Here is a 12,043-nt window from a genome sequence, read left to right on the forward strand (position 1 = left end):
TCTGCAAAAGCACCGAGGACCGAATCCATCTTTAAGCAAACATGGGGGAAAGGCCACCAGTTAGCAGCCTCTGGGTGGAACCTGAAGCTCAGATCACCCATGGGACTTTAATCAGCCCCCCGCTGCTGCCTCGCTTGGGGACAAGAGTTTCCGAGACGCCAAACAGAAATGCGGCCCTCGCCAACAGGCCACTGCTTCAGCTTAACTCCTTGCTCTTTCTCGGTCCCACGTTGCACAGTAGAATAACCTCCCGACCTTCCTCTGCCCTCGCTCCGTTCATTCATGTCCACAGGGCATTTACCTTGCTTTCCTCACCCTTGCGGCTACTTTCTTTCTTTTTTTTCTTTTTTTTTGCTTAAATTCTTTTAGTGGTACATTTTAGGTATACAATACGTTTCCATTTATCATTGGGTGCTTGTACCTGTACATGATGCATCTTGGTTCTTATTTTTTCCCCATTCCCTGTCCTCCCTTCACCCCTCCACCCTTCCCTATTTACACAGACATCGTTTCCTTTTTTTTTTCTTTTCTCATAATTTTTCCTTTCCATTCTTTCCTTTCCCCATCTCCTCCCACCACCTCTACCCTTTGGACCTTTTCCTATTTCAAAGTATCAATTATTAGTTATTAATCCTTTTTATCCTTATTTACACTCTCAGTTTCTCACACTAGAGAAACTATTCGGTATTTATACATGTGTGTCCTATTTATATCAGTTAATAGGATGGCCTCGATATGCATCCATTTAGCTATAAATGACTCTAGTTTCTCATTCTTTATGGCTGAGTAGTACTCCATTTTATAAAAAAAACACATCTTCTTTATCCAGTCTCCAGTCGATGGGCACTTGGGCTGTTTCCAAGCTTTAGCTATTATAAACTGTGCTTGCGGCTACTTTCTTATGGGGTCTCTTTAAGATTCCTCTTCAGGTGCCCTCAGGACCTCACACGGTATTTGCCCAAAAGTGAGCACAGACGTGCGATGCAAGAGCAAATGACTTCCCAAGCCTCCTGTGATTCCCTACTTCCTGTTCCTCTTTGGGCGTTTCTGCCGTAAACCAGCTGCAAGCCCAGGGTTCCACACCCAGATGCGCCCACGCTGTTCCTCCCATCACTCAGCACTGGCCACAGGCCGGGCACCCTTCCTCACCAAACCCTCAGAGCAGCCCTCCCAGGCAGATCCTGACCGGGCCTCATGGTACAGCTGAACAGGCTGAGGCCGGGACAAGCCAGGCACCCTGAGCAACAAAGCTGGGATCTGAACCCAAGTCACTGTCCTTCCAGAGTCCATACCCAGGAATGCCAGCTGTGTTCAGCTCACTTTACAGGTGGGAAAAGAGCCTCAAAGAGATTAGAAGACTTCCTCGAAGTCACTCTCACCTGTGTGTAAAAGTTCATGGTTGCATGGGGTTAACAGCAGGCTCAGACGAAAGAAGCTCAGAACCAAGATCCCCTTCCAAATGTCAACAAAGGCTTAGGTGAAATGAAAAACATGATCCGCAGAAGAATAAGTTGTAATGCTACCTTTGCTCTAATCCCTGTTAATTGTGAATCTAATTAAAATCTAAACATACAGTCCAGCTCGGCACGTTTTATCTTCCCATTCACCTGTGAGTCCGATTTCCTCCCTGCTCACAGGAACACCCTGTCTCCCAGCCTCCCCATACCGTGAAGCAGCAGTGGCAGCCCTGGCTGTGAGGTGAGGTCCTGAAAGGGGTACAACCCGGACCTCACTCCAGACCCACTGAGTGCGCCAACAAAACCCCTGGGTAGTCCGAGTGCATGGTGAAGCTGGACAAGCCGGGACCCCAAGAAAGCTTAGCTATCAGCAATTAGAAGGTCAACTTTCCTTGCTACGTCTAAAGACAAGACTGACTAGTAAATGCTGGGATTTTGTTTGTTTGTTTGTTTGGTACTGGGGATCAAACTCGGGACCTTGCACTTGCAAGGCAGGCGGTGGAACCACTGAGCTAAATCCCCAGCCTTATGATGGGATTTTTCATAGAAAAATTCTTCCAAAGACACCGACCCTCAAACAAGAACCACTTGTGTGGCCCACAGTGCAATGCCTCAGAAAGCCCATTTTCCTCCCAGGTCCAGAGGCCCATGCCTATAGTGCCGGCACTGTGGAAGGCTGAGACAGGAGGATTGCAAGTCTGAGCCCTCCCTGGGCAACTTAGCAACTTAGCAAGACTGTCTCAAAATGAAAAATGTTTAAATGGACTGGGGATATAGCTCTGTGCAAAGGTCTTGGGTCCAATCCCCAGTATCACAAGGGAAAAGAAAAGGAAGGAAGGAAAGAAGGAAGGATGGAAGGAAGGAAGGAAGGGAGGAGGGAGGGAGGGAGGGAGGGAGGGAGGAAGGAAAGAAGGAAGGCAAGCATGTTTTCCGGGTGGGATTCTGCCTTAACCCAGAGCCCCCAGGCCCCTGCACCTGGCCCCACCATTGCTGCCTGGTGGGTCACCCACCCCTCTTCCTGCAAGTGTTCTGGGCCTGTAACTCCCAGAGCTGCAGGGAGGATGCTGTGGGTTTATCCAAAAATTTGGAAAAACAAAAAAAGTAGCTAAATGACTAGAGAATAAAACTGATGTTCTGCCATATGGAAAAACCCACCCCAAAATGAGGTAATGGGGGAATAGCCATGAACCTTAAGGGCTGTCCATAAACTCAACCTAGGATGAGTTTGAAAATGTCCTTATAAAGCCACATCGGATGTGCCACTGGAGATCCCTCGGTGGCCAGGCTGTGTGTGGTATGGGGCTGAGACCAGAAGCGTGGAATCCTGGGTCACAGGAAGGTCAGAGCATTTCTGTCACCAGCCAAATCTCCAACTGTCCTGGGGGGAGGTGCTTAAGAAGGGACTCCCGGCTGCAAGAAGGACCCCGGGCTGGAAAAACCACAAGCCTTCTCCAGGAGCGGATGGTACTTGGCTCTTCAGGGGCTGCTGGAATTTCATTAGCTTGTTCACACAGTACAGATGGGAATTTAATAATTAATTAGGGAATAGTTCACCCCAGAACCCGTACAGGGGGATTATGCAAATCAACCAAGATTGTGGCAGGGGGCTGAATATTTTACAGTGTGTTTAATTTGCAAATATTACCCACTGAGAAGGCTTAGGCAGGAAACCATCATAATAATTATTATTACTCATACAAAACTACTTGAGCTTTTATCAAGCCTTCATCCTTTCAACTGCTTTCACCAAACACTTTCCCCCAGAAATGTAATATTTTTTAAATGAAAAACCAGAGGGTGCAATGCAAAAGCATATTAAGAATGAAGTGCACCTGTCTGGATAAAATAAAAACTAACCTGTCCTCTATCTTTTGCCCACCTTACAACTCTTTTACCACCCACATGCTCTCTGTGCTGATGACTTTCGCCCGAACACCCTCTGGGCCCCAGCTGAGCTGAGGCGCAGAATATTAAATAAGAGCAATGTCCTGCCCCTTTGCGCTCTGCACACTATTAAGGCATTAATTAAGCCACCCACTGATTCTGTGAGCACCCCCCTATCCTTCTAGTAAACTCTTCTTTGCTTAAATAGCTGAGCAGTTTTCTACACCTCCCGACAAGAACCCTAACTGCTCTCTCTCGGGTGGATAATGGAAACCAGAAAACCACACACCTCAGGGGCTCCTAGCTAACTCTACTCCTCCACCACCAGCAGCAACTCCATTGAAAACTCAATCACCCAGAACAGGGTTGGCAGATTTTGCTGTAAAGGGCCAGACAATAAATATTTTAGGCTTTCAGGGCTATATGGTCTTTGCTGCAGCTTCTCAGCTCTGCTGTGTGGCACAAAAGCAGCACCGGCCAGTATGTCAACAAATGGGCATGGCTGTGTTCCAATAAAGCTTTATTTATAAAAACAGATGGTGGGCCAAATTTGGCTGCCATCCAAGCCTTCTGTCAGTTGACAGTCTACAGTTTTTAAACACTTTATGTAATTTTATTCTTTTTTTTAAGTCGCACTATGATTCTGACCAAATGTATATAAACTTAAATGGATTCGTTTAGACCAGTGGTTCTCAGTGAAGACAATTTGGTCCCCCAGAGGACATTTGGCAATGTCTGGAGACTGGGGTCATCTCTAAGGGTATGGAAGTTGTATGGTCACGTGGGGTGCTGAGCTTAGAATAGCTTCAGGTACAGGGAATAGAACCCAGGGCCTCATGCATGCTGGGCAAGCGTCCTACCACTGAGCCCTTTATCTTGATATTCTTAATAGATGTTTGTCCAAGTGGCCCCATATTTTTATTTTGCTCTCAGCCCCACAACTTATGTTCCCCATCCTGCTGAAGACATAAAACCCTCAGTTTGATAAGACTGGGGAGGTACTACTCTGGGGGCAGGGGCTGCTGAAGCCATCCTGCAAGGGGACTTGCTCCCAACACAACAGAGAATTACCCAAATGTCAACAGTGCCAAGGTTGAGGAACCCTGGGTTACACCCAGTGACAATGGCAATAATCTATGATTGCTGATGTACAGATACAGCCATTTTTTGTCTTTATAAGACATAAAAATTTTATAACCCAAGAAAATAATCATCTCCTGATCTAAGCATATCTGATTTATTTTTGCTCACCACAATAAATGCATGCCATCTGCCCCAATTTCTATATTTGTGGGTTGACCTCTTCATTGTTTTTTCTAAATAAGTAACGCATGCAAATGCCACAAATTTGATTCAGAAATGAAAGCAGCACAGGTGAATTTCCCATCTACCCCTCCCTTGTCTCTGCTCGCCTCCTCAGATAGATTCTATTGATCCTTCCTTGATCTTCCACAAACTTTTTGTAGACAGAGACATTCTGCTCTTATTTTCCTTTATACATCCACTCAGAGTGTTCACAAAAGACCCTAGCACCTGGCCTCTCCCTGCCCTGCTCCCCATTTTTCTGGGGCCACCTACTTCGCAACAAGGGCTCCAATTGCCCAGGGGCCTCCTGTTTCAGGAACTTTGCCTCCTGGAACTAACAGAAGAGAGCTTTCTGCTCCCCTTCTGTGGAAATCCCCTGGCTGAATTAAAAGTTGCCGCATTCCCTTTTCCAGCCCAAATTTCTCTCCATTGGAACTCTTTGTCACAGAAAGTATCATCGCTCTATTTAAAGTCTGCTGGGACCCAGTGCCTGTCAAAGCCACTGAACAAAGTAGAAGGCCCTTGCACTCCGATCAGGCCTAACTCTGGGATTGGCCAACGCTCTTTCCAGTCCAAGAAGAGCAGGGAAGAGGCGCTAACTTCCCAGTGTGGGACCTGAAGAGGGAAGGAAGGGCAGCCCCTCTGCTGAGTGTGAGCATGGGTGTGTGTGGTCACGCACATGCTCCTACACTGTTAATACCACATGTAAATTAAAAAGATAAAAAGACCAGCAAAGGCACCCAGAAAAACGCAAGCAGGTCGGGAACACCAATTCGAGAGAGTGATCAATTATTTAGAGGTATTTAACTCTATCTTGATTCAAGGGCAACATCTCCAGCTGGGAGAAAGGGGAAAGCGTGGCTTGGACCCTATCCTTGGCAGATGGCGGCTGGGGAGCAGCAGGTCCCTGGGGTTCTGCACTTCTTTCTTTCTTGGCCTTTCCAGGGCACCACGGCCCGAGGTGCTTTGTCTCCCCGGAGGAAAGCGGCAGGCTTACATTTCCCCAAACTCTCCAAGGAGGGGAGAAGGAGACACACAGGCCGCTGTCCAAGCTAACAGCCCGGGTGGACAGGGAAAGCTCGGACTCAGAACCTGCGCGGGATGGCTCTCCTCTCCCCAAGTCTGGCTGTCATTGCCCTCCATGGCCTGAGGGCTGGTGGCAACAGCAGGACAGGCAGGAGATGGGCGTTGCCAGCTGCTGGCAGGGGAACCCTTCTGCCTTGCAGAGCTGCTGCCGCAGGGCCTGCTGGGAGCACCGGCCCCTCCACTTCTAGGCTGCCCCACTGGCTGCAGGCCCACCTCAAGGTGGCAGGGTGGAAAGGCAGGCTGCAGGAGAAGCAGGGCTGTAAAGAACAGCACAAGATTTGGAATGGAGGCAGAGTCACAAGCCCAGTGCCCAGACTCACTGTGTTAGCACAGCTTGTGTGGCTTTTTTAATGTCTTCAGTGAAATGTACACAAATTAAAATCAAGCACTTCAGCTTACTGAATGATGTGAGTACATTCGTACTGTGCACAGCCATCACCACCATCTATTTCCAGAAGCTTCTTATCATTCCTGACTGAAACTCTGCCACCTAACTCCATTTCCCCCATCCCCACCCCAGGCCCTGGCAACCACCATTCTTTCTGCCTCTATGCATTTGACTCCTCTAGGCACCTCAGGGAAGTGGGATCATATAATACTTGTCTTTTTTGTGACTGGCTTATTTTGCTTACTGTAATGTGTCCACTATCATCTGTGTTATAGCATGTGTCAGGATTTCCTTCCCTTTTTGTAGCTGAGTAGTATTCCATTGCATACATATACCACATTATGTTTTCCCATTCATTCACCTGTTGGCAGACACTGGTTGCTTCCACCTTTTGGCTGTGAATGATGTTTCTATAAAAGTGGATATACAAAATCTATCAGAGCTATGCAGCTATATATACTCCTAAACCATACCTTGGAAGATTCTGTCTCAGTAGCTCTGGAGTGAGGTCAGGGAAACTGTATTTTTAACAAGAGCCCTAGGCTGAACCTAAGGCCAGACCATTTGTAAACATCAGCTCCCAGGTGTGAACCAGGCAGGTCTGATTTCCTTGTGCACAATAAGGAAACTGAGGCTCAAGCACAACTCAGGCACCAGAGTTCAAGCTGATCCCGCTGACCACAAAGACCTCGCTGTTTCACTCACAGGAAGCACTGCTATGACTCCATGAAGCCCCAGCAGCTTGGCGGCTCTGAGTGACCTCTGACACAGGGACACCTGGTGAGAGCAGAGACTCGGGCCACATCAGAGTGGGGCCCTGGTGTGACAGGGCAGCACCCGAGAGGTGGGCTCTTTCCTCACTCCTGGGAAGGTTCAGCCACAGCTTGGAAATCATTGATTGGAATGGTCTGCATTTTGGTTTTAGAAGGGGCAGTCAGTGCCCCACTGTCTTTAAGAGGAGACATGCAAGAAAGACAGAGGGCGCCCTGAAATGCTCTCTGGCATTAACTGCACTCCTGCCTCCTGACCAGGGCCCTGCACGATCTCATTCACTCTTCACCTCGATCTTTCAAGGAAAGATCCTCTCCACTTGACAGGTAAGAAATGAAGGCAGGTGTGGTGGTGCACACTTGTAGTCCCAGCACTCTGGGAGGCTGAGGCAGGACAGTAAAACTTCAAGCCTAGCTTGGGCAACTTATCATGACCCTGCCTTTAAAAGATTTTTCAAAATTCTTTTTTTTTTTTTGGTACCAAGGATCAAACTCGGGTCCTTATGCTTGCACAGCAGGCGGCGAAACCACTGAGCTAAATCCCCAGCCCTCAAAATTCTTTTTAAGGGCTGGGGATATAGCTCAATGAGAAGGCCCTGGGGGGGGGGGGGGGAGGAGGAGGAGGAGGAGGAGGAGGAGGAGGAGGAGGAGGAGGAGGGGGGGGGGGGAGAAAGGAAGAAGAAGAAAGAGGAGGCAGAGGGGAAGGAAAAGAAAAGAAAAAAGGAGGGAGGGAGGTCAAAGAAGTTCCTCAATTTGTCTGTGGTCTTCCGCACTTGGAAGGCCAGAGTCAAGATTTTCTTCAGCCTCTGGGAGCTGAACACTGCAACCCCCTCACTTTTACTCTCTCCACCTCCACCTCCAAAGCAGGCCCTGGCCTGCAGCCCTCCCTCATTCAAAACACCTCACAAATCAAAAACGCTTAAAACAACCCAACTTGGACATGGTGCCATGGAGGGCCCACCCCCCACCCCCAAGAAGAAGGTCACACGCCCTGGGAACGTCCTGCTGAGCCTCGAGTCCTGCCCTGGCTGGTGGAGGGCAGGCTCGAGTTCCCAGGAAAGCCGGCTGTGTTTAACCAAACTTCCGCATGTCCGAGTTCCCACAGCACTGTCCTGGTGGCTTTTCAGGGAGCCACAGGCTGAACCCGTCATGTTCCCCGTGCTGGTACACAAGTCCTGTCCCTTTTTTCCAGAGCCATCCCAGTCACGGCTGGGCAGATGGAGAAATGGACACATAAGCCTGATAGGCCTCAACCTGTTTAATGCTACGTGAGTCCAGGATTCCCAGAGAAACAACCATATATGCAGTTGGGCCCATGTCTGTAGATTCAATCAACCTTATTTAAAAATATTCAGGAAATCCCTGGTACCAAAAAAAACCCCAAATACTTTAGGCCAGGGATTTAGCTCAGTGGTTCCGCCACCTGCCTCGCAAGCACAAAGACCCGAGTTCGATCCCCAGTACCAAAAAAATAAAACAAATTTCAGGGAAAAACAAAAACCTTTCAGCTGCACATAGTGGCACACATCTGTAATCCCAGCACTCAGGAGGCTGAGGCAGGAGGATTACCTGGGCTACACAGCGAGACCCTTCGTACTGAATATGTCGACCTTTTCTTACCATCACTCCCTAAGCAATGCAGATGACAACTTCTTCCGTAGTGATTCCATCATGGTAGGTGTGTCCATCCTCTAGGGAGGACTTCTGGGAGGATGAACATCAGTTACACACAAATGCTGCTCCACTCTATACATGGGACTGCAGCATCTCAGAGTCTGATTTCCTTGAAGGTCACAGAACCAGTCCTCCGTGGGTACTGAGGGACAGCTGTGTACATAAAGAGAGATTTATTTTAAGAAATGGAAGCTGTTCTTACTCTCATCATCAGGGCTGGGATTTTGTTTCAGGCTTGAAACAGAATTTCTTCTTCTTTGGGAAACCTCAGTCTCTGCACTGAGGCCTTTAACTGCAGGGATGAGATTCAGCCTATTATGGGGGTGCTCGGCTCTGCTGAAAGCCAAGGGACTGTCACTCTTAGTCACATCTAAAACTGACCTTCAGAGCAACATCTAGACTAGTGTTTCACCAGCTGGCACCAGCAGCCAGCCAAGAGGACATAAAATTGCCCATCAAAAGTGCACCGCTCCCAAATCTCAAAATTTATAAAAATGCAAAACACTATGGATACTGCTAAATGGAAGGAAAAGAAAGATATTAAAGGCCAATGAGTGTTGGTAATAAGATGACAATGGACACAAGGTCTAGAGCTGGGATATCCTGTTACTATTTATATTCTGCTTGCTTACAGAAAATATTTAAGGAATCAGAATGAAGAGCAACATCCAGAAACGGTCAAGGGAATAGCAATTTTTGAACTTCACTAAATGTTCACTCCAGTGAGTAATAAAATTAGATGTAGTCTTATCTTTACTACATCATAGAATTTGAGAACTATGAAGGCTCCCAATTTGGAAGCCACTATTTATGGGAAAGGAGCCCAAGACCAGAGAGCTGAATTAATTTACTGAAGGTCATATCTAAATAAGCCATGTGCCTCAGCCTTTCTTTCCAACCAGGTCACGAACTCAAATTAACTTGCCCTTTATTGGGTACCAGCCATGTGTGAGTCTTGCAGCTAAGTATTGGGGACACCTGGCCAGCATGTCCAGGCACATAAAGCTATTTAATCCTCACCATAGTGCTGAGTTAGGCACTGTTCTTTTTTTTTTGGTACTGGGAATCGAACTCAGGACCTTGCATTTGCAAGACAGGCACAGCACCACTGAGCTAAATCCCTGGTCCAATTCTTGGACCTGTTTTACCAGAGAAATATTGAAGCACAGAGAGTGTAAATAACTTACCTGAGGTCACAACTCTGCAGGGCCAGGTTGCTGGAATTCAAGCCCCCACTGCCAGGGCCCTGAGTCTGGATTTTTGTCCAGTGTACCAGACTGGTTCTCGGGGGAGAAAAAGTATAACCAAAGGCTTTTGGTTTTATTTTTCTAAGGCATTTGGAGGGGTGATGTTAGACAGGAGTCTTCTGGGATGTCTGGGAATTATGCAGCTAAGACGTGGGGGAGATGGGGAGATTCAGATTTTTGAAGGACCCGAAGCTAATAAAATTTGAGGACCCTCCATCAAAATACAAAATTTGGTACAAAAATGAATACTGACTTAGAATAAGAAAAAGATACCATAAATTACAAATTTTGTAACAGTTGATCACAAATCTTACACTATACAGAAAAACTACTTAATCCTTTTGTTGACTACCCATAATGATTTTATGCTCAGGTATTTATCCCACACACTCTTTGATCACCTCTTCCTAGCAGGAGATAATATCTGATCTACACAGAAAACAGATAATTCAGTTGAAGGACAAGGTAGATCGAAACTTTATTTTTATTCTTAACAGTTTCCAAAAAAAAATCCTTCCACGTCCCAAGTAATTCCTGACATGTTTGTACAACAAAAAGCTTCCCAGGTTGTACAGGAGCTATGATTTTTCAGGAGACTTCGGGGTTGACTAATCACTAATCTTGATAGTCTCTGAAGTCTTTGAATTGATGAAACTCATTGGCCAGTTGTGGCTGATTTCTTGGTACTGTGAATAGTAAAAGTTTATCTTGCTGATGTCACTGATTTGGGGGAAATCAGCAAAAAACTTAAAAATTTTTCCAATGTGTTCACATGATTTGGTCCTCACAATTAACTGGGTTATCAAAGTACCCAAGATCTTAATCATTACTTTTATTAGAAGTAGTATACTATCTTTCTCTTACTGAATTTTTTCTTTAAATATATTTCTTAAATTTTCTATAATTTTTTTAAAAGCCAGAATGTTTTCTACTGATTTTGGTGTTTATTTTGAGCATATTTTGTTCATAAAAATCAAGTTCACCTGCATTTATTTTTCTCTTTTTCTTTCTCCCTTTCTTTCCTTTCTTCCTTTCTTTCCTTCCTTCTTCCTCCCTTCCTTGTTTTCTTAAGAGATGTGGTCTCACTCTGTTGCCCAGGTTGCTCTCAAATTCCTGGGCTCAGCGGATCCTCTGCCTTCTAAGTACAGTAACTGGGACTACAGGCATGTTCTACCCTGCCCAGCACTCCATCCTTTAATAAATAAATTTAATGATAACAAATTAAGGTTGCTTTCATCTACGTCCAAATCAGAGTCTGTAATTTTTCACTTCTGTTATTGAAATATTCCAGAACCTATTTCCCGATTCCAAGAAGAATGCATATTCAAGCTTTATTGACTTTCTGAGTAAACTTTTTGCCTCTCATTTACGTTCAGGCTCCTCTCTTCCAAGTCTTTGAAAATACCTTTCATAGGTCTTGACACATCGTCCCATACTGTGAGGCTTGAACAGCTCCATAGCAGGCAGACATCCTCACAACAGACTCATGAAAGAAAACTCCAGGCTTGCCAGACCTAAAAAGAAACCATGCCACAGAGGCTAAGAGTCGAAATAGTCAACAACTTCCGGCCGGTGGAGAAAATACCGGAAATGACTGCTGATTGCAGTGCGTGTCTCTCACTTCTGCAAATTTACAGAACGTGTGGCCTTGTGAACGCGCTGCTAAAACCCCTTCTGGGGCCCTGCAACGGAGTAGGAGTCGGAAAGGCAGAGAGAGGCTGGGTGTCCGGAGTAGGAAGTAAAGCGAGGTCACAGGAGGGGCCCTGAGACAGCTTGTCCTGGGGGATGCGGGCCTCAGGAGGAGTTCTGATGTGAAGGTTTTTCTCAGGTAAATAAAAATTAACGGGGCAGGAGGAATAAGAAGTATTTAGATGGCACAATGCTCCAGTTGGAGAAGACAAAAAAGTCCTCGAGATGGGAGACTATGATGGTCACTCAACCATGAGAAGAATGTCCTTAAAGCCACAGAACTGCAGGTTAAAAATGGTCAGGGTGGCAAATTTTACGTTGCATACATTTTACTACAATAAAAATTTTGTTAATAAATGTAAATGTTTTTAAACTGACAAATGGAGATCACTGTGGATGCACATGCAGTCATGAGAAACAGTAAAGAAATCTCTTGTACACTTAGTTTCCCTGAATGGTAACATTTTGCAAAAGTATGGGACAATGACACACATATATATTGACACATATACAATCCTCCCACATCTTGCTCTGATTCCCAGG

The 12,043-nt window shown here is 46.2% G+C and overlaps 1 long non-coding RNA gene across 1 annotated transcript in view; it reads right to left on the reverse strand.

Annotated features, from left to right (window-relative positions):
* LOC110350695 (uncharacterized) overlaps positions 1-12,043 on the reverse strand; it is a 47,583-nt gene that overhangs the window by 25,851 nt on the left and 9,689 nt on the right. The window contains exons 2-3 of the long non-coding RNA XR_002397424.2: positions 11,217-11,325; positions 8,511-8,717 (exon numbers count right to left, since the gene is read on the reverse strand). This is a non-coding gene — a long non-coding RNA (uncharacterized LOC110350695). The remainder of the gene's footprint in view (positions 1-8,510; positions 8,718-11,216; positions 11,326-12,043) is intronic.

Source organism: Heterocephalus glaber, unplaced genomic scaffold (assembly GCF_053883595.1).
Source record: "Heterocephalus glaber isolate CG9 unplaced genomic scaffold, H.glaber_assembly_v1.0 deba00001531, whole genome shotgun sequence".
Taxonomy (NCBI): Eukaryota; Metazoa; Chordata; class Mammalia; order Rodentia; family Bathyergidae; genus Heterocephalus; species Heterocephalus glaber.